The sequence below is a fragment of the Apium graveolens genome, chromosome 4, assembly GCF_009905375.1.
Source record: "Apium graveolens cultivar Ventura chromosome 4, ASM990537v1, whole genome shotgun sequence".
Lineage (NCBI taxonomy): Eukaryota > Viridiplantae > Streptophyta > Magnoliopsida > Apiales > Apiaceae > Apium > Apium graveolens.
The window spans coordinates 120,551,794-120,575,107 of NC_133650.1; the positions used below are offsets into that span (position 1 = coordinate 120,551,794).

General features: G+C 35.8%; 1 non-coding gene across 1 annotated transcript; it reads right to left on the reverse strand.

The window, feature by feature from the left end:
• Positions 1-11,317: 11,317 nt before the first annotated feature.
• Positions 11,318-11,427, reverse strand: LOC141722116 (small nucleolar RNA R71). Its single transcript, XR_012575146.1, has one exon. It is a non-coding gene; the product is annotated as a small nucleolar RNA R71 (small nucleolar RNA).
• Between the last annotated feature and the right edge of the window lie 11,887 nt (positions 11,428-23,314).

Here is a 23,314-nt window from a genome sequence, read left to right on the forward strand (position 1 = left end):
AGGTTCCAGCCATTGGATTTACGTGCTTCAAATGTGGAAAGCCATGACATATGGCCAGGGATTGCAAGACATCAACCCCAGTCAGTAATGTCCTGAGGATCATGGGATCTACCCCAACAGTAAATGAGACTCCAAGGGCTAGAGTCTTTGACATGTCAGTGAGGGATGCTATCCAGGATGAGGATGTCGTGGCAGGTACGTTTAATGTGAATTCTTTATGTGCCAAAGTGTTAATAGATTCGGGAGCAACTCGATCGTTTGTTTCACAAGATTTTGTTAGTAAGTTAAATTGTCCAGTTGGGTATTTAAATGAAATAATGACTGTGGAGTTAGCAAATCAAGAACGTGTAACTGTGAATCAAGTTTGTGGAAATTGTGAGGTTGAGATTTCTGGTAGTAAGTTTTGTGTAGATTTGATACCATTTAAGTTAGGAGAATTTGACGTTATATTAGGGATGGATTGGTTATCTAAGCACGATGCCCAGATAGATTGTCGAAATAAGAAGGTAATAGTGAAGACGCCTGATGAAAAGATAGTAACGTTCAAGGGACAAAAGCAAGTAAAGAAGTTCTTAACAATAATTCAAGCCAAGAAGTTATTACGACAAGGATGTGAGCATTTCGTAGTATATGTGATCGACAGAAGTCAGGAGCCAGCAAAACTTGAAGATATTCCAGTTGTAAATGAATTTCCAGATGTATTTCCCGACGAGTTACCAGGACTTCCTCCAGATAGAGAAATTGAATTTGCGATCGACTTAACACCTGGAACAGAACCAGTATCCAAGGCCCCGTACAGAATGGCGCCTGTTGAGATGAAAGAGCTAGCGAAGCAGTTACAGGAGTTGTTAGAGAAAGGAGTAATCAGACCCAGTGTATCCCCATGGGGAGCACCGGTATTATTTGTCAAGAAGAAAGATGGAAGCATAAGACTATGTATCGACTATAGGGAGCTCAACAAGCTAACAATCAAGAACAAGTATCCGTTACCCAGAATCGATGATCTGTTTGACCAGTTGAAGGGAGCCAAGTACTTCTCCAAAATTGATTTAAGATCGGGATATCATCAACTGAAGATCAAGCCAGAAGATATACCAAAGACAGCTTTCAGAACAAGGTATGTACATTACGAGTTTTTAGTGATGTCTTTTGGATTGACCAATGCCTCGACAGCGTTTATGGACCTGATGAATAGAATTTTCAAGGAGTATTTGGATAAGTTTGTTATTGTGTTTATAGACGATATTTTAATCTATTCAAAGACAGAAGAGGATCATGCGGAACATGTGAGAACGGCTTTGGAGATTTTAAGGAAAAAGAAGTTATATGCTAAATTCTCGAAGTGTGAGTTTTGGCTACAGGAAGTTCAATTCTTAGGACACATAATCAGTAACGAAGGGATCAAAGTGGACCCGGCAAAAATCGAGGCAATTACGAATTGGGAGAGACCGAGAACACCCACTGAGGTAAGAAGTTTCTTGGGATTGGCAGGATATTATCGACGATTCGTGCTGAATTTCTCAAGGATTGCAACACCATTGACAAAGCTTACACGAAAGAATGAAAAGTTTATATGGAACGACAAGTGCGAAGAAAGTTTTCAGGAGTTGAAGCGGAGATTAATCACGACACCTGTTTTGTCACTTCCAGACGATCAAGGGAATTTTGTAATTTATAGCGATGCTTCTTACAAAGGATTAGGATGTGTTCTTATGCAGCATGACAAGGTGATTGCGTATGCGTCAAGGCAATTGAAACCACACGAACAAAAGTATCCTACTCATGACTTGGAGCTAGCAGCTATAGTTTTCGCTTTGAAGATTTGGAGACATTATTTGTATGGAGAAAAGTGCGAGATTTTCACGGATCATAAAAGCGTAAAGTACATATTCACACAAAAGGAACTTAATATGAGGCAAAGGAGATGGTTAGAGTTGATCAAAGACTATGATTACTCGATTAATTATCATCCCGGTAAAGCGAACGTTGTGGCAGACGCATTGAGTCGGAAGGAAAGGTTGAATGTGTTATCAGTACCTGAAGATATATATAAGGAATTTCAGAAATTAGAATTGGAAATTAGAGTTTGCAAACCTGAGGAAGCGAAAGTGTACAGTATGACTTTCCAGCCGGAGTTGTTGGAGAAAATAAAGAAATGTCAGGAAGATGTAATGGATCAAGATATAAATCATTTGGTAGGTGAAGAATTATGCACGCAGAAGGATGATCAAGGCATTCTGAGGTTTTCATCTAGAATTTGGATTCCACCGGTGATGGAGTTAAAGAATGAAATTTTACAAGAAGCACATAGTTCAAGATATTCCATCCATCCAGGGAGTACCAAGATGTATAGAGATTTAAAGAAGAATTATTGGTGGCCAGACATGAAGAGGGAAATTGCGGAATGGGTTAGCAAATGTTATACCTGTCAGAGGGTTAAAGCAGAACATCAGAGGCCAAGCGGATTGCTACAGCCATTGGAGATTCCAGAATGGAAGTGGGAACATATTGCCATGGATTTTATAGTTGGATTACCAAGGACAAGGGTTAATCGTGATGCCATTTGGGTTATAGTGGATAGACTTACCAAGTCAGCTCATTTTCTGCCTATAAATGAAAGATTTTCGCTCGACAAGTTGGTCCATATGTACCTAAAGGAAATTGTAGTTCGTCATGGAGTTCCAGTGTCTATCATATCTGATCGAGATCCAAGGTTTAATTCAAGATTTTGGAAGAGTTTTCAAGAATATTTGGGAACAAGACTAAATATGAGTACGGCCTATCACCCCCAGACGGATGGCCAAACTGAAAGAACGATCCAGACAATCGAGGACATGTTACGTGTTTGTGCTATTGATTTCAAAGGAAGTTGGGATGAACATTTACCTCTGGTAGAGTTTGCTTACAACAACAGTTATCATGCCAGTATTGGGATGCCACCCTATGAAGCCCTTTATGGACGTAAATATAGATCTCCAGTATATTGGGACGAAGTAGGAGAACGCAAGATACTTGGACCTGAACTGGTACAGCAGACAAAGGAAATTGTTGAAATTATTCAGAAGAGATTGATAGCCGCACAAGATCGTCAGAGGAAATATGCAGACCAGTCAAGGAAAGACATGGAATTTGAAGAAGGAAGCTTGATATTACTGAAAGTATCACCATGGAAAGGACTAACGAGGTTTGGGAAGAAAGAGAAACTAAGCCCAAGATATGTCGGACCTTTTGAGATCCTAAAGCGCGTTGGCAAAGTAGCTTACGAATTGGCGTTACCTCCGCACATGGAGCACATTCACAATGTTTTTCACGTATCTATGCTCAAGAAATATAATCCAGACTCTAGGCATGTAATAGAATATGAGCCAATAGAGCTTCAGGCAGATTTATCATATGTAGAGAGTCCGATAGAGATTCTAGCGGAAAGAGAGAAAGTATTGAGAAATAAAGTGGTAAAGTTAGTAAGAGTATTGTGGAGAAACCAAAAGGTTGAAGAGTCAACCTGGGAGTTAGAAAGTGATATGAGAGAAAAGTACCCTCATTTGTTTTCTTAGGAGATTCTGAGGACAAAATCCTTTTAAGGGGGGAAGGATGTAATATCCGGGATATATCGTGTAATTATTTTTGCTATTAAATAATTATTATGTGTGTTCAATATCTATTCTGTGAGTTAATTGTTACGCATTATCTGTACTTGGATATTTAAAAGTAATATTAATTGAGTATTTTAATTTTTATATGTCCAAAATAAAATATAGATGATTGTCATATCTTCCTAATTATTTTTATGTTGATTTATGGATTTATAAGGATCATATGAAATTTATAAAATCTTTTTCCGAGTATTTAAAATCTATTTTTATAAAAACGGGAACCAACCGACGTCACCCGTTGTTACATTTTTGGAACCCGAAACACTTCCGAGAACTCCTTTCTAACCTAATTGTAATATTCCGAGCATATTCCATGTTTCGACTTTTTCGATCCGGTGTACGGTTTGTCCTGCGCGGGTCCCGGCGCAATATTTTTGATACAATATTCGTTTCGGTAAATCAATAAAACCTGTATTTCCGATAAACGGGAGCTTTTTATTAAACTATCCCAATTATCACTTCGTAGTACGTGTAACTAGGCGCTGAGACCAAGACCGCAGTACAAATTGTACTGATTTGGATAATTATCCCGAAAATCGATACCGTTTGGATCAGTTTTTACAAATAAACGTACCGTTTTATATCCGGAATGATCCAACGGGATACTAATTTTCCGTAAATATAAATAGCCTTTTTCCGTATTTTATTTCATATCAAAATCATTTGCAGACAGATAAATATATAATTTTACAGAGAAAAATCCTATATTCATAGCTTGTTTCAAGAATCAAACCAACTTTTGAAGGTGTTATTGATCTTTGTTTAAAAAGCTCGAGTACTGGATTTGAAGGTCTTGAGAAGCTCTATCAAAATCTGTAATCCATACACCTGCAGAATCAAAGGTTTAATTTCTAAAAATTTATTTATTTTCGAATTATTTTTATGAAAAATATGAATTTTTGTTCGGATGATTGTTTGTATGATTTGATGATTGCATGTTATAGAGCTTGTTTTCCTGATGATTTTGGTATATTATACGTCTGATTTGGAGTTCAATAACATGTTCAAATTTGAGTTTGATTTTCGAATTTCAAAATTAGGGTTTATAACCCGTATGAATGTTCTTAATTGAAATTTGGGGGTTTCTTATTCTGGAATAGATTGATGTTGTGGTATAGTAGATTGTATTCTCTGTGAAATTTGCAATCTAGTCGTATAAGTTTCATGAATCACCGAGGTCTGTAGAGAAGGGAGTTGTATTTTGAATATTTCCGAAGTTCGCCGGAAACTGACAAACTTCACGGCCAAATTCCGGCCAACTCAGAGATGATTAGAACGATTTGTTGGCTTGGTTGTGTTCGTGGTAAAGTATAGATGTGATCTGGAGGTGTTGGTGGGGTGAGGACGCCGGGAACGTGTTCTCCGACCACCCCCGACGTTTTCCGGCGATTGGACTGTAATATTTGCAGTTTGGTCCCTGAACTTTTGGGGACGATACAGTTAGGTCCCTGAAGTTTCCAGACTTTGCAAATTTAGGATTCCTGTTTATAAAATGTTTAAAAATCATATTTCCTATTTATTTTTATTATAAAAATTCATTTTTAATTTCAGAAAATTCTAAAAATTATTATTTTAATTCCGAAAATTATTTTTAATTCACAAATAAATCCGAATTAATTAGTTAATTAATTTTAGTTAATTTTTAATTGATTAATTGGTCAATTAATTCAAAAATTAATTGATTAATTGATTTAATTAATTATTAATTGATTTTAATTAATTATTTAATTAGATTTAATTATTTAAAAATGATTTAAAAATTCCGAAAAATAGTTTCGAGCTTTAAAATATTATTTTAAATTATTTCCAAGGCTCGATAATTATTCTAAAATTATTTCGGAGCCAGAATTGGCCAACCGAATCCTGTTTATTAACCCGAAATTGATCCAACGACCCGTTTTAATTCCGAAAAATGTTTTAAAAATCATTTTAAATACCAAAAAGCCTATTTATGACCCGAAATGTTTTTATAAATGATATGTCATTGATTATGTGACGTATTATGTGTTATATGTGATATGTTGGTTGACTGTCGGTTTATATATTCGATGTTTACTGATTATTGCGTAACTTTCAATCCGTTAATTGGATTTGGGTAAAGCGAAGGGTAGATAGAAGTATGTGTTGAATAGAATTCTATGAGTCGATTATTGATAGATGCTTATGATATATGAGCAGAAGTGGCAAGGCGTAGAAAAGGGAAACAGATAGTTGAGGAGTAAGACGGTTGTAATTGGAAGCGAGTGCAGTGTAGTAAGCTAATACCAGGCAAGTGTTCTGAACTTTCTCAAGATATTGTAGTACTTGATAGTCTTGTTGATATTGCGAGTGCTTTGAAGCACTGAAACCCAAACCCTGATTCCAGTTATTGTTCTGGAGCCATGAACCTTATTCTTTCTAGACCATTGATTGTTGTGTACCCAAACACGAATCTCAAGCATACGATACTACTCTACAAATACATGCAAACAAAATCCCAAACACTGAACTGAATTACTTGTATACTCAATCATTGCATCCTATGCTTTGAAAGCCCAAATCTTTGAAACCCTGAAATGTTGATTTCTTTGTTATCCAATTCTTTCATTTCCCAGCATCCAAGCTTTTAAATTGACTTATTGATCCTTACAAGGATTGAAACCCTTTCATTGTCAAACACTTATTGTTGTTATTGATTCTGGTTATTGTTTATTATTGCATATTCTGTTATTATGTTAGAATTGGACTGTTTTTATAAAATTGTGGACCAGATTCGTGGTCAGACCATATAATGGTTAAGTTAGGCCAATGTGTGCCTTGGATCCAGTAGTTAGAGCAATGCTGTGTGCCTTGCTCGGGGTTAGTACGTGACTGATCAGCAGCCTAACCTTGGTTTTTAAATTAAAAGTATAATATCCAATTCTAAATCATAATCCATTGTTCACTTGATATCATAATCATGTTCACTTGATGATCATTATTCTCAGTTTTGTCATTGTGACTTGCTGAGCTAGTTAGCTCATTTGAGCAATGTTGTTTATATTTTTTCCAGTTAAAAAGGAACCAGTTGGTAAAGAGGATCCCCATTCCAGCGCGAGAGCTAGGGGTTCAGGTTGAGGAAGCTGAGCTAGTAGGCTTCTTTTGGAATAATTTAAGTCTGTAAAAGGTTGTAATAATGTTTAATACTCAGTTTGAGTTTGGAATAGTTGGGATTTGAACGGTTTGTAATATATTAGTGTGCTTGGCTTGTGTGCATATTTTAACCTGTTGCGATCCGTGGTAGTTAGTAAATAGGGTCATTGCATATTATTATTATCTTTAATATTGTTATAAGCAGGTTTTAAATAAGGTGTGTGTGGACCCCAAACTTCTGACCCGGGTTTGGAGGGCGCCATATTGATCACCACAGTAATTTTCATCATTCATATGGAGTGTAAATGTGTGCATTAAGCTAAATATCAGACAAAGAGTAAAGTCTGATTCACTTCAGTATATCTTAGAAATAAGGCATAACTAAGAACTGTGCTCAAAATCTGTTATTATGCTGATGTCTACTATAGAATGAGTTTATGCATGAATCCCCCTCAACTATTTTGTGCTCATTTTATGCATCTTTTGAAATTCCTTTTTACAGTGGCTTCTCAGTGTAAGTGAATCACAACTGCTTATCAGAACTTATGCTGTTGTCAAAGTATTTCTCCAGTAATCATTGAGCGTGAAAAGTCACCAAGAAATTTTTTGTTTTTCTAATGCATATTACTTAATACCAGCAATGTACTTGAGTCTTCCCTTCCACATTTTTACTCTAGATCTCAAAGGAGTACCTAACATTTAATACTTTTCTTCACTTTTTCTTTTGATAAGTGAGGCTTATCAGCACTTAGTATATTCATAAGATTTACAACATCAGAACTTAACAGATAAGAAGCACTATTCTAGTTTTTGACTTAGTAATAAGATACACAAAATAAACCTAACCAAGCTCAATATCAGAATTTGCTTGTGATAAAAGATTTCCACATAAACAATTACTTCATACATGGGATCATCAGTATGTTATAGACTACTAGGTCAGCATATAACACAGTTATCCTCATTTGATTGAATAGTCACAGAAACATTCATATCACTATCGGAGTTTAGAAAATCACATCAGATAACAATCAGCACTTAGAAAAATTTCAATTAAAGCACAGAATACACAAAGATAGTAAAATCTGTAAATACTGATTATAAAATCTGATGTATCAGAACATAAACTAAGCAGATTTAGAGAAAGAACCTGGAACCATTCCAAGTTCATTTACCAATCTAGTAAAAGTAGCTTCACACAATGGTTTTGTGAAGATATCTGCTAGTTGTTAATTAGTTGGAACAAAATATAATTCCACTGTACCTTCATCCACATGTTCCCTTATGAAGTGGTACCTAATGCTGATGTGCTTTGTCATTGAGTGCTGAACTGGATTACATGTCATAGCAATAGCACTTTGATTATCACAGTAAATAGGGATTTTAGAATATGGTAACCCATAATCCAGTAACTGATTCTTCATCCAAAGAATCTGTGCACAACAGCTTCCTGTAGCAATGTATTCTGCTTCTGCAGTTGATGTGGAAATTGACTTCTATTTCTTGCTAAACCAAGAAACCAATCTGCCTCCTAGAAATTGGCAGCTTCCACTTGTGCTTTTCCTGTCAATTTTGCACCCTGCAAAATCTGCATCTGAGTAACCTATTAGCTTAAAGTCTGATTCCCTAGGATACCACAATCCTAGACCAGCTGTACCCTTAAGGTACTTGAAAATTCTTTTCACAGCTGTTAAGTGAGATTCTCTTGGATCTGCTTAAAATCTTGCATAAAGACAGGTAGCATACATGATATCAGGTCTAATTGCAGTTAGATAAAGTAATGAGCCAATCATACCTCTATAATCAGTAATATCTACTGATATACCAGTATCCTTATCCAATTTTGTTGCAGTGGCCATGTGAGTGGATGCACTTGAACAGTCTTGCATTCCAAATTTCTTCAACAAATTTCTGGTGTACTTGGATTGACAAATAAAAGTTCCTTCTTCATTCTGCTTAACTTGAAGGCCCAGAAAATAGCTGAGTTCTCCCATCATACTCATTTGATATCTTGACTGTATTAACTTGGCAAACTTCTTACAAAGTCTGTCATTTGTAGAACCAAAAATGATATCATCAACATATATCTACACTAAAAGTAAGTCCTTTCCATGGTTGAGATAAAAAAATATTTTGTCAATAGTCCCTCTGTTAAATCCACTTTCCAGAAGAAACTGAGCTAAGGTCTCATACCATGCTCTTGGAGCTTGCTTAAGGCCATAAAGTGCTTTATCAAGTCTATAGACATGATTAGGAAATTTTGAATCTACAAAACCTGGAGGTTGTTCAACATATACTTCTTCTTCCAATTCTCCATTAAGAAAAACACTTTTTACATTCATTTGAAAGACTGTAAACTTTTTGTGAGCAGCATAAGCCAAAAATATCCTTATGGCTTCCAATCTAGCAACTGGTGCAAATGTTTCATCATAATCAATTCCCTCCTGTTGAGAATATCCTTTTGCAACCAACCTTGCTTTATTCCTTGTAATTATGCCATCACTGTAAATTTTGTTTCTGAACACCCATTTTGTACCAATGATAAGTGGATTTTATATCCACTTGGAATGCTTTATTACAAGCTTAAATTGGTGTTTTGGACTCAAGTTGTTGATATTTTGATGTGTTTTTATGTTATTGCATTTCAGGTATCAGTTAAATGAAGAAAAGAGCTTTTAAAGGAAATATTATGAAAAGTGATCAGAATTGGAAGCCAAGGCCATTGTCAAGTTGTAGATAATCTCAATAGCTTCGCGTGGGCAGTTGAATCGCCTAATTCTGACGAGTAGAACTCAAATTATGGTCAAAACAAGATTCATCAGAATATTTTTCCAGTCAGTAGCTGAGCGCCCGCTCAGCAGAGCTGAGCGCCCGCTCAGAGAGCTGAGCGCCCACTCAGGAGAGCTGAGCGGCCGCTCAGGGCGTGGCTGGTCGCTGATTTCGCTGAAAAAGTCTTTTTTGAGTGGAATTTGTCGATTTTAAGGGTCCAGGTCCACTAGGGGCGTATATATACTTAAAAAAAGGGTTTTCATCATCCGAGAAGATTGGGATACCAAGGAGAAGACCTAGAAGCTCAAAACAACTCCGAAAAAGAAGATCTTGTTTTCAACTTGTGATTCTTTGAATTAGTTGTAACTTTGGATGCTCGTTTTCGTTCTTGTTGAACCTAGATCTCGTTTATTCGTACTTTGATTATTATTTAGTTTATTAAGATCTTGTTTTATACCATGCTTTCATTGGAACCCATGGTGACGATGAGTTCGATTATGGGCTAATCGTTGTCATGGGATTCTAGCGGATTTACTTATGGATTTCAATAGTTAATTGTTTCGATATCTTGGTGTGTGGTGATTGATTGATATCCTAGTATTGGTTGTGCTTATTCGTCTTATGTGCGTAGCTAACATATAAGATAGCGTGTTAATCTCTATTGAAGCGACAATGAATATAGAGGTTTAGAACTTGCCATGCTAGCATAGGTTCATGTATGTGTATGCATGATTCGTAGGTAACTCTCACCGTTTTACTTGCCCTATGTAATCAAGATAGATAACTTGTGCTTAAACCGTTATGTTGTCAAATTCTATAGACATATAGGGTCTCAATATAATTGGTGCCTATTCAGCTTCTATCTCTTTTGTGGATGTCTGGTAGAATGGTACTCGTGCAATGAAAGTTGGCGTTTATCAGTTTCGTGTTATCTGATTAGTATCATCACCATCACATGCCAAGGTTAAGAATAATAAGGCTATTGAATGGAGTAGTAATGAAGTTAGAATCCCATGTTTGTCATATATAGTAATTCAACCTCAATTCTCTTAGTTAATGTTATTTAGTATAATCTCTTAGTTTAATAAAAACCCAATTTATTATTTGTCTTAGCATTGAGCGATAACCATACATTGTTGCATAGGTGCATAAATTGAACTTAACCTAAACCAGTCTCTGTGGGAACGAATCTGATTTATATCTTATACTACTTGCGAACGCGTATACTTGCGTGAATATTAGCGCGTGTTTTCACCCTAACAAGTTTTTGGCCCCGCTGCCGGGGACTCGGTGTTAATTTTTAGTTTATGTGCTTGTCATCAGTGGTCGTTAAAGTTCACTGACTCGGATTCTTTTACTTTCACGGTTTATTTGTTTGTGTTTCAGGTACTCATTACAATGGGAGATCCAGCAGCACGAACGAAAGCCTTGATGGACTTTTCTCAACCCAAGATCAATGACATTCAATCTAGCATTGTTCGGCCAGCTATCACAGCTAATACCTTTGAGATCAAGCCTGGAATAATTCAATGGGTGCAGAATTCAATCCAGTTTGGGGGTTCTCCAACTGAAGATCCTAATATGCACATTAGGGACTTTATTGAGATCTGCGACACCTTCAGGTTCAATGGCGTTTCCGAAGATGCTATTAAGCTAAGACTGTTTCCATTCTCTCTGAGGGACAAGGCTAAGAGGTGGTTACACTCTCTACCAGCTGGTTCGATTACTACTTGGGAGGATCTTGCTCATAAATTCCTTACTAAATTCTTCCCTATGGCGAAGACAGCTGCAAGAGAAACGCTATTACTCAATTTGCGCAGCAAACGGGGGAATCGCTAAGTGAAGCTTGGGAGCGCTACAAGGAGATGCTTAGGAAGTGTCCTCATCATGGAATTCCTGATTGGATGATCATCACTTGTTTTTATAATGGGTTGGGAGCACAGTCCAGACCCATGCTCGATGCAGCATCAGGCGGAGCATTATGGGCAAAGAGCTATAAGGAAGCTTATGATCTAATTGAACTGATGGCTGCTAATGAATATCAGTATCCAACCCAGAGATATCCACATGGCAAGGTAGCAGGAGTTCTTAAAGTGGATACAGCTACGACTATCACTACTCAACTAAAGGCGTTGTCTATGAAGATCGATTCTCTGGCTAACTATGGTGTTAGGAAGATAATTAGTGTTTGTGAGCTGTGTGCAGGTTCGCATGCGACGGAACAATGCGCTATATCTAGTGACTCAACTCAGTTTGTGAGCAACTTTCAGAGATCGCAGCAACCAGTTCCAGACACTTATCATCCTGACAACTGGAATCATCCTAACTTTAGCTGGAGCAACAATCAGAATGTGATGCAACAGCCGTTCCAGCAGTTTGGAAATAAGCTATTCAACCCTCCTGGTTTTTAGCAACAAATTGCACCAAAATAACAACTCCAAATTCAACAACAAAATCATGATGCAGGTCTATCTTCGAATGAAAAATCTGAATTGGAGGAGTTGCGGCTTATGTGCAAAAACCAGGCTATTATATGCCAAAGCCAGGCTATTTCCATCAAGACTCTGGAGAACCAAATAGGGCAAATTGCTAATGCCTTATTGAATCGGCCACCAGGAATGCTTCCTAGTGATACAGAAACAAATCCAGGCAAGAGGGAAGTTGAAGAACAGGTGAACGCCATCACTTTAAGGTCTGGAAAGGTCGCAAGCCCTCAAGTTCAGCAAGACGAAGAGCCTGAAAAGTCTCAAGTTCCAGAATCTGAAGTTTTGGCTGAAGAATATGTGCAGAAGGAAGTAGAGGTGGAATCAAGGAAGACTACTGTGGAACACACTCCTCCTGAGAGTAATACAGGGGAGAAACAGATCTATCCTCCACCTCCTTTTCCTAAGAGGCTGCAGAAGAAAAAGCTGGATAAGCAATTTGTTAAGTTTCTGGAGGTGTTCAAGAAACTTCATATCAACATACCTTTCGCTGAAGCTCTTGAAAAGATGCCTAACTATGCGAGGTTTATGAAAGGTATTCTCTCTCGGAAAGTGAATCTCGATGACTTAGAGACCGTTGCTCTCATGGAGGAATGCATTGCTGTGCTGTAACAGAAGTTGCCTCCGAAGCTTAAAGATCCTGGAAGCTTCACTATTCCTTGCACCATCGAAAACTTGTCGTTCGACAAGTGTTTATGTGATTTAGGAGCTAGCATCAATCTGATGCCCTTATCTATCTTCAAGAAGCTTGGTCTGCCTGATCCGAAACCAACATACATGTCATTGCAACTAGCTGACCGTTCCATCGCTTATCCACGAGGTATAGTGGAGGATGTCTTGGTCAAGGTGGATAAACTCTTCTTCCCTGCTGACTTTGTAATTCTTGATTTCGAGGAAGATAAGAAGATTCCCATTATCTTGGGAAGACCATTCTTGGCTACAGGCCGAACTATGATCGATGTGCAAAAAGGAGAGCTTTCGATGAAGGTTTACGATCAAAAGGTCACTTTTAATGTGTTCAAGGCAATAAAGTTACCCACAGAAAAAAAGAGTGCTTTAAAATAGAGCGGGTCGACTCAGTTTTTGAAGATGAAGGAGGAGTAGAGCAACTGCAGGTTTTGAATGCACCACCGTGGGAGAAGAAGTTGGATATGCCATTCGATTCTCTTGGGTTAGCAGAGCTGAAAATTTCTCAGGAGCGTTTTGAACCATTTACTCAAGAAGCTCCCATACTTGAGTTCAACCGACAACCAAATCACTTGAGTTAGTCATTCTTAGGTGCACCCCCTGACAAGGGGTTGGGATATATCTTTGATGATGTAGAGGGTAGCCGAACGGATCCTCTAGTGCCTATAGAGGGTTCTTCTCATGTGCAGCAGGTAGTTGATAGGATTGGTGTTGGTGATGAGCAGTACAGGCGAGTAACTAGGTGTATGGAGGCCATGCACGACATTCACCATCATTTTGCTACAGATTTGACACATGCTTTTGGTACTGTTGTTCGAGACGCTAGTGGCGACGTTGATTGGCCACCTGATCCTCCACCCGAAGAGGGTGATCTTTCCGACGACTAGGTATGCCTGAAATCCTTATTATTACCTTCAATAAGGACATTGAAAATTTTAAGTTTGGAGGTGATAATGTAAGGATTAGTAGTGTGTGTGTCCATATAGATTCATATAGATTCATATTGCATGTTTAGTTGTAGTTCATTCATATTTTTGTATGATTGTTCATTTAGGACATATTTGTTTGTTTTTATGTGATTTCATATAGTTGCATTTGCATGCATATTTAGCATGATCCCTTAAGATGAACTATGATATTTGATAAGTTGATGTTGATTTCAGTGCGGTGATGACGAATAGAGGAATGTTTAAGTCTTAATGAATTGATTTGCATGCCAGAAACAAATATTTTCACAAAGTCTTATAGGGTTGCTTTTGATCTAGATCATGATCATACTTGTTTGTTGTTGAGATTTAATCACTTGGTTATATTTAGAATTTATGATATTCTCGTAGTGACGTAAAAATACTGATTCTTTTTATCTGGAGAAAAACTTGGATTTCATTGCTAGTTGTTGTAAGGCTAGGTGTCAAATGGCTAGTAGCCGGCTCATATTTTTATGAGTAGTCTAGGGTTGAATGAGATGGAGCGAAACGCACTTATTCAGAAATTGTTGAAAAAAAAGAAAAGAGAAAAAAAAAGAAAAAAAAAGAAAGAAAAAGTATGTGTTTATGCATAATTGATCAAGAGTGAGCTCTTTAATACTCGGGTTATTAAGTTTTAGGGGAATTTGTGCCTAGTGACCTAAGGCTTTTATAGTCTGGGATCCACTAACCTAACGCTCGCTACATGGGTATTATTGTATAAGTCTTTTGGGACCTCATTCATTGCACGATCAAATAAGCATCTTTGCTATGTGTTCAATAATAGTGTGAATCCTTGTATAACTCTAGTAGAAAGGAGGTGTTGTGAGTCATAATGCGTTTATTGTCTATTCTGTTTATAAACTTTTGATTGTTTCGATGATAGATAAGTTATGGTTATTGATCTAGTATCAAGAGTATATCTGTTAAGCATCCACACACACACGTTTCTGGTTTGTGAGTTGGTTTGTGGGATTTATTCGAACTCTGTTTCAAGTTATTGCATTTTTAGAGGCATTGGTTTATTCATTTGGTTATGGTTATTCTGAGGGAATCGATTGCATTATCATTTAGTTGCATTCACATAGTTGCATTCATGCATTAGGTTTGTTTTGTAGTTTTGAGTCTGTTTATGCTTGAGGATAAGCATCGATTCAAGTTTGGGGGTGTGATAAGTGGATTTTATATCCACTTATAATGCTTTATTACAAGCTTAAATTGGTGTTTTGGACTCAAGTTGTTGATATTTTGATGTGTTTTTGTGTTATTGCATTTCAGGTATCAGTTAAATGAAGAAAAGAGCTTTTAAAGGAAATATTATGAAAAGTGATCAGAATTGGAAGCCAAGGCCATTTTCAAGTTGTAGAGAATCTCAATAGCTTCGCGTGGGCAGTTGAATCGCCTAATTCTGACGAGTAGAACTCAAGTTATGGTCAAAACAAGATTCATCAGAATATTTTTCCAGTCAGTAGCTGAGCGCCCGCTCAGAGAGCTGAGAGCCCGCTCAGGAGAGCTGAGCGGCCACTCAGGGCGCGGCTGGTCGCTGATTTCGCTGAAAAAGCCTTTTTTGAGTGGAATTTGACGATTTTAAGGGTCCAGGTCCACTAGGGGCGTATATATACTTAAAAAAAGGGTTTTCATCATCCGGGAAGATTGGGATACCAAGGAGAAGTCTTAGAAGCACAGAACAACTTCGAAAAAGAAGATCTTGTTTTCAACTTGTGATTCTTTGAATTAGTTGTAACTTTGGATGCTCGTTTTCGTTCTTGTTGAACCTAGATCTCGTTTATTCGTACTTTGATTATTATTTAGTTTATTAAGACCTTGTTTTATACCATGCTTTTATTGGAACCCATGGTGACGATGAGTTCGATTATGGGCTAATCGTTGTCATGGGATTCTAGCGGATTTACTTATGGATTTCAATAGTTAATTGTTTCGATATCTTGGTGTGTGGTGATTGATTGATATCCTAGTATTGGTTGTGCTTATTCGTCTTATGTGCGTAGCTAACATATAAGATAGCGTGTTAATATCTGTTGAAGCGACAATGAATATAGAGGTTTAGAACTTGCCATGCTAGCATAGGTTCATGTATGTGTATGCATGATTCGTAGGTAACTCTCACCGTTTTACTTGCCCTATGTAATCAAGATAGATAACTTGTGCTTAAACCGTTATGTTGTCAAATTCTATAGACATATAGGGTCTCAATATAATTGGTGCCTATTCAGCTTCTATCTCTTTTGTGGATGTCTGGTAGAATGGTACTCATGCAATGAAAGTTGGCGTTTATCAGTTTCGTGTTATCTGATTAGTGTCATCACCATCACATGCCAAGGTTAAGAACAATAAGGCTATTGAATGAAGTAGTAATGAAGTTAGAATCCCATGTTTGTCATATATAGTAATTCAACCTCAATTCTCTTAGTTAATGTTATTTAGTATAATCTCTTAGTTTAATAAAAACCCAATTTGTTATTTGTCTTAGCATTGAGCGATAACCATACATTATTGCATAGGTGCATAAATTGAACTTAACCTAAACCAGTCTCTGTGGGAACGAATCTGATTTATATCTTATACTACTTGCGAACGCGTATACTTACGTGAATATTAGCGCGTGTTTTCGCCTTAACAACCAACATCTGATCTATTATTTGGTCTTGGCACTAGGGTCCAGACTTTATTTCTTTCAAATTCATTTAACTCTTCCTGCATTGCTTGCACCCAATCAGCATCTTGAAGAGCTTCTTCCACTTTCTTTGGTTAATCTGAGAAAGAAAAGAGTGATAGAAACATTCATTTGATGTTGCTGTTCTAGTTCTTATACCTGCTTTAGGATCTCCAATGTGATATCCCATATTTTTCAGAACTATTATTATTATTTGAATATGCTTAGGTGATTTTCTGATTAGGAAGGAATAAAATGGTGGATACTTTATTCTCGTTTGTCGAGTTGGGGTTATTAAATGGTAATGTGCTAATTGTTAAGTGTTATATCGATCCTTGTTAATTTCTAAAAATATTTACTTAAATGTATTATTTTCAAAGTTTATTTGAAAGCCGATCATTTTATTAATATCGGTAAATTGAGTTCGTTTTGATTGAGTGGATATTCTGTCAGCTATGTGTTGTATGTAATATTAATTGTGTGGGACTCAGTTGTGATTGAAGATTATTTGTATTATTAATTACTGAGTCGTATCATTTTGTTTATCTTTAAAACTGCTTTTATTGAAAATTTATTTTTATAAATATTTAAATTATCTTTAAAATTATTTTTATGACTTTATAATTATAATAATTATTTTTGGGATTTTATAAAATTTATAAATCAATATTTCATCAATTATTTAGCCCTGTATGATTTTCTAATTTCATTTATTCGTAAAATCCGTATTTAATTCCAAAATTCTTCAAAAATTATGAAACTCATATTTATTTAAGTTTGGAATATTCTGAGAATTATAAAATTATTTTGGGAATTTTTGAGATTAATTTTACCCGCGCGTTGAATCGTTTAATTATTAAAAGCGGGTATAAATTGCATTTCAAAAAATGTTTTAAAATTTCGAAATTTATGTTTTTATAAACTTTGGGATATTTGTAACATTTTAAGACTATTTTCGTGATTTTCTGAATTTGTTTCAAGTGCAACTCGGTTCGTTAAATTATGTAATGCGGGTATAGCGAGCGAGTCAAAAATGATTCAAAAATTATGAAAATTTTATGTTATTAGTTTTTAATTATTCCGAGAATTTTAAAACTTATTTGGTAATTTTTGGATTAATTCTACCCATAAGTCTGCTCATTAAATCATAAATTTCGGGACAAAATTAGACTTGTAATTACAGAAAGGACGCATGGCAGCCTACCCGAAACCCTGTGCTACGTGTTGGTGTTGTAAAAAAAATAAAAGAATAAAATCTTAAAACTACCCACCTGCACCCCCACCCCCTGCCCTGCCACCTAACCCCCTTTACCCCCTCCCCTCATTTCCTTTCCTTCCCCCGAGTTCCCTCTCCCTTCTCTCTGTCTCTTTTTCTCTCTTATTATTTATTTACTTTTAATTTTCAAAAATTCATATCTTCTCAACCGTACATCCAAATTTCAATTATTATATATATAAACGATCAGCGCTTCGATACCTACGCATAGGTATATATTTTGCAAGATTTTGAGGAGATAATTTGTGGGGTATATTTCCGTTATATTTCTGTTTTAATTTATTCTCAAGATGTACAAAAGGAGTTTGACGATTTTGATTACTCCACATGGCATGTCAGTGTATGTATATCTATGGATATTAATTTCGGATTTTTCTGAAGATATTTTCCGGACATCAGATATTCTCTTTGGAGTGACCAGAATTTATTTTGGGTAAGGATTCCGAGATTCTGATTTTATATTTTGGGTATATTATAGCATGTTAGTGTTTATATATTTATTTCGTAATTTTTAGAAGTGGGTGTAGAAGTCATTTTTGACCGTGTTATTCATTTCTGGAGTGTTTATACGCGTAAATATAAATTATTGTGTTGATTGTTGTTGGTTGTGTCGATATGATATCGACTGGCACTCCGAGAAATAGAGGAGGCGCTGTCCGATTTCCAAGAAAATATTATTTTTAGTTCTGAAGATTATTATTTTTATTATTATTTGAAAATAAATCCAAATTATTTAGTTAATGAATTTTAATTGATTATTTAATTCGAGTTAATTATTTCTTATGATTTAAAAATTCCGAAAAATGTTCAAAAATTTATAATAAATAAACCGTTCGTCCGTTTAATACGAAACGAGCGCCTCTAGACTCAGAAAAATATTCCGCTTTCAATAAAAATACTTTTGAGACCTAATTTCTTTTGTATTGCAAGGTCATTTGATTTGTTAATCATTCTGAGTCGATTATTGATCAATAAATCATATTTGACCCGTTTTAAATTCTTAAAGTACCGAGTCGAACCTTTTGACGAACCGAGGCATGTGTGATATGAATTATGTGATACGTGAGTTATGTGTTTATATGTTATGTGAATTACGTGTGTACGTGGGTCAAGAGTTTGGTGTTTGACTATTTCCTTTATGTGTGGGCTATCGTATGGGTAGACATTAGGGTTTTGACGCGCAGCTTGTCGAGTTATTATCGTTTAGACGATTAAAGCTATATCTTTTAATTATAGATACGGATCATTCGAGTGATCAGGACAAGATGTTGGATAAAGAGTGAGATGGAATAGTATTGGATAACTGGCTTCTAGCAATCGCAGGAGCAGCATATCAGTAAAGTGTTGAAAAGAAAGACGAAGATGCTTTGAGACAGAATGTCAGAATAGTTGCGTCTTTGCGAGTGTGACTAACTACTAAAACTCAAAGGCAAGTATCCCTATCATCACTTATTGTTCAAGTGATATTTATTTTAAATTTTATCATGCAAGTATTGCTTTCCCTATTCTCAGTTTAGAATCGATAAATGTTTTACATATCGTTGAATTAAATAATTCTGTTTATGCAAATACTCATCTGCTATTCTTTGTTCAGAATAGTCAAGTGATTTTACTTATCCAATTATTGGATTTATAAGTGTTTTGGATTTTGAGAAAAGTGATTTGATTGCGAATATTCCTACCCAAGAATTGGGGGAATAAAATTATTTCGGGTGTCGAGTATTATGACCCCATTTCAATAAAAGGTTTTAAGATTGGATCATAATTGCGTAAGTGACCGGGACGGAATGTCCACCGGAGGGCTATTTCTAAGTTCCATATGGAATATTATGACACAATTTTTGCCACAGGCAGGTATATTGCCTTTTGTTTGAGTACTCGTGTTTTTGGGGTCACGTTTCTACGAATCATGACCTTGTGCTATCACACGGGCTGATCAGCATGTGATAGTACGTCCGTCGGAGGATGATCCCAATCTAAATTATCATATCGTTTTTGATATTCATAGAATAAATGATTTATCAACTGATTCTGTTTTGGATTAAAAGTGAATTGTGGTTTTGACTCATATTCTGATTTATGCTGCTACTTACGTTGTTGTTAAATATCAAAGGTGGTATTAGTATAGATGATTGATGTTGACTTCAGTATGGGTGTTGTGAGCATCAAAGTTCGTATTGATATCTAATTTGATATGACAGCAAAATAAGTATTAATTTCAAGAGTTCGGTTTTGAGTAAAGTTTATGATTCAATCCATAATCATTGTTTCATGTTATTGTGGTTTACGATATTTCCGTAAACACTGTTTTATGAGTTTTATTCTCATCAAGATTCAAAGTATTGCTGAAGCATTTCGCTCAAAAATGTCAAAATGGTTTTGAATACAATTAAGGAATCAATTCTGGTATTCCTCAACTAAAATTTTATGATTCAGCAATTATAATTTTAAATATTCTGCTCTAATGCAGATGTTGGTTTTATATCAAAACGACCCTATATGTCATAATGATCTTGCTGAGCATTTCTTTCACTCATACTTGCCTGTTTTCAAATTTAACCTCCAGTGAGGATTAGCTTGCGCTGTTTAGCTGCGTAATTCAAGGAAGCAAAGAAGAAGCTCTTGGAAGGTGGTTGGTCCAGGGTTTGCGGGCTAGTGTAAGTTTTATTGTATAAAGTTATTTATATTATATTATATTATAGTTGTATATTTTATTTGGGCCTAGTATACTTCATTTCGAAGTTATACTAGTGGGTTTAGTTTTGAGTTGGAATTTATTGTTGAAAAGAGTTTCAAAAGAAAGTGAAAAATTTATTTATGGAATTTGGATATCTTGTTTCTAGAACTGTAACCTTAAAAGATCTTGGATTAGTTTAGGGTCATAAATGATAAATATCTTCCGCTGAAATTTATTTATTGATTAAACAGATTAATTTGAATTGAGGTTTCATCATGATGACCAAATCCTCTGACCCCGGATTTGGGGGCATTACATCCAATAATCAAGTCAGGTTTATGTGCTTTAGTCCACTTCCTTGCAGATGGAAGATTATCTCTAGAACTGGATGCTCCCCAATGATCCATGCTGTCTCCATCAACATTTTCTGATGCTCCCCCTGAAATTATGCTCTCTGAGTTGGATCCTTCAGAATTTGAGTTTCCAGAATTATCAGAACTTGGCCAATCAGAACTTGATGAATCAGAACTTGAAAAGCCTGTTCTATGTTCTGATGCTTCTTGAGATGTGGTTGGATCTTCAATATGCTCCCCCTACACAGGTGCATTTTCCTTTGACATAGTCACCACAGTTTCATTAACATCAGAGTTTAATCCATTAGAGTTTAACCCATCAGAGTTTGCAGTATCAGGATTTAAAGAATCAGAATTTAAAATTTCATTCTCAAATCTTAGCTGTTCATGATCATTGAAATCTTCAAGTCCAGTAATCTTCTTATTATCAAAAGAGACATTGATAGATTCCATGACAACCCTTGTTCTTAAATTTTAGACTCTGAAGGCTTTTGTGGACAGTGGATATCCAACAAAAATTCCTTCATCAGCTTTTAGATCAAATTTGGATAGATGTTCAGGATGAGTCTTAAGAACAAAACACTTGCATCCAAATACATGAAAGTACTTCAGATTTGGCTTCTTTTTCTTCACCATCTCATATGGTGTCTTTCCATGCTTGTTGATAAGTGTTGCATTCTGAGTAAAACAAGCAGTCTGCACAGCTTCAGCCCAAAAATAGGTTGGTAACTTTGCTTCATCAAGAATAGTTCGTGCAGCTTCAATAAGAGTTCTATTCTTTCTTTCAACAACTCCATTTTGTTGTGGAGTTCCAGGAGCAGAGAATTCCTGCTTAATTCCTTGGTCTTTGCAAAACTCTTCCATGATCAAATTCTTGAACTCAGTGCCATTATCACTTATTATGATCTTCGTAGAGTCTTTGACCAATTTATCCAGTTGTTTGACATGATCAATCAAGATAGATGCAGTTTCACTTTTTGTGTGCAAGAAATACACCCATGTGTATCTGGTGAACTCATCCACTATGACCATATAATATTTCTTCTTTGTAATAGACATGACATTCACTGGACCAAATAGATCAACATGTAGTAGGTGATAAGGCTCAAGAATTGAAGATTCAGTCTTGCTCTTGAATGAAGATTTTCTTTGTTTTGCCTTTTGACATGAATCACAAAGGCCATCAGGAGCAAACACTGATTTTGGAAGTCCTCTCACAAGATCTTTCTTGACAAGTTCATTTATATTGTTAAAATTTAAATGAGAGAGTTTCTTGTGCCAATTCCAGCTTTCTTCAATTGATGCTCTACTTAATAGACAAATTATAGAACCATCAGAACTTGTTGAAAGCTTGGCTTCGTAAATGTTACCATGTCTGTATCCCTTCAGAACAATTTTGCCTTTAGATTTACTTACAACTTCACAATTTTCTTCAAAGAAATCCACATGATAACCTCTGTCACAGATTTGACTCACAATCAGCAGATTGTGTTTAAGCCCTGAGACCAGAGCTACTTTTTCAATGATGACATTCCCAAAATTGATATTGCCATATCCCAGAGTTTTTCCCATGTTGCCATCTCCATAAGAAACACCTGGGCCAACTTTCTCCACAAAGTCTGATAGCATGGCTTTATTTCCAGTCATATGTCCTGAACATCCACTGTCCAAAACTAGGATGTTCAACCTGTTGCCCTGCAATCACAAAGATCACTAATGATTAGTTCTAAGGACCCAGACTTTCTTGGATCCTTTGGCCTTATTAAGTTTGTTAACATTTGCAGCGGATTTACCATCAAAGTTTATGTTAACATTTCTCATATCAGAATTTACAATATCAGACTTTGCATCAGAACTTACACTAGAAGGAATAATACTAACTTTCTTCAAAGAAGGTTTTATTTGATAATAATCATAGTACAAACTATTATATTACTTACAAGTATAAATGGAATGCCATAAACTATCACAATGAAAACAAGGATTTTGTGGCTTATATCTAACAGACTGACTCTTAACTCCTGATTTTGAAGGTAAGGAGTTTATATTCTTAATTTTCCTGCAAAAAGAAGCCAGATGATTAGAATTTCCACAGTTATGACATTTCTTTCTAGGAGCATTAAGAACAGGCTTATAATTGTTACTTTTATTCACACCTTCCTTTCCATTCCTATTTTTCCTAGGTGGTTCTACCTCGTTTACATTTTTAACTTCTTTCAGCTTATGCTTAAGCTGCTTCCTTGTCATTAAGCCTATGTTAACTTCAGTTGGCTTATCCTGATTTGGTTTGTCAAAAGTTAATTTCTCCTTAACTTCTGATTTCTCAATATCAGACTTTGCAGTTACAAACTTAACAGGATTTACCTTTGGTTTTTGTTTAACAACTATAGACTCAATTTCTACAGTTCCCTTACTGTTCTTATCATCTCCATAACCTAAGCCCTCTTTCCAGTTTCCACTATTAAGAATATCCTGAGTTGCTCTACCAGAGTTAGTCCAAGTCCTGATAATCTCTCTTTCCTTTTCTAACTCAGTTTTTAGAGATTCATTCATTTTTAGCACTTCATCCCTAACATAAAAGGCATCATCTCTATCTTTCTGAGCTTGGTGGAACTTGACTAACTCTTTTTCTAAATAGTAATTCCTCTTTTTAAAAGTAAGATTTT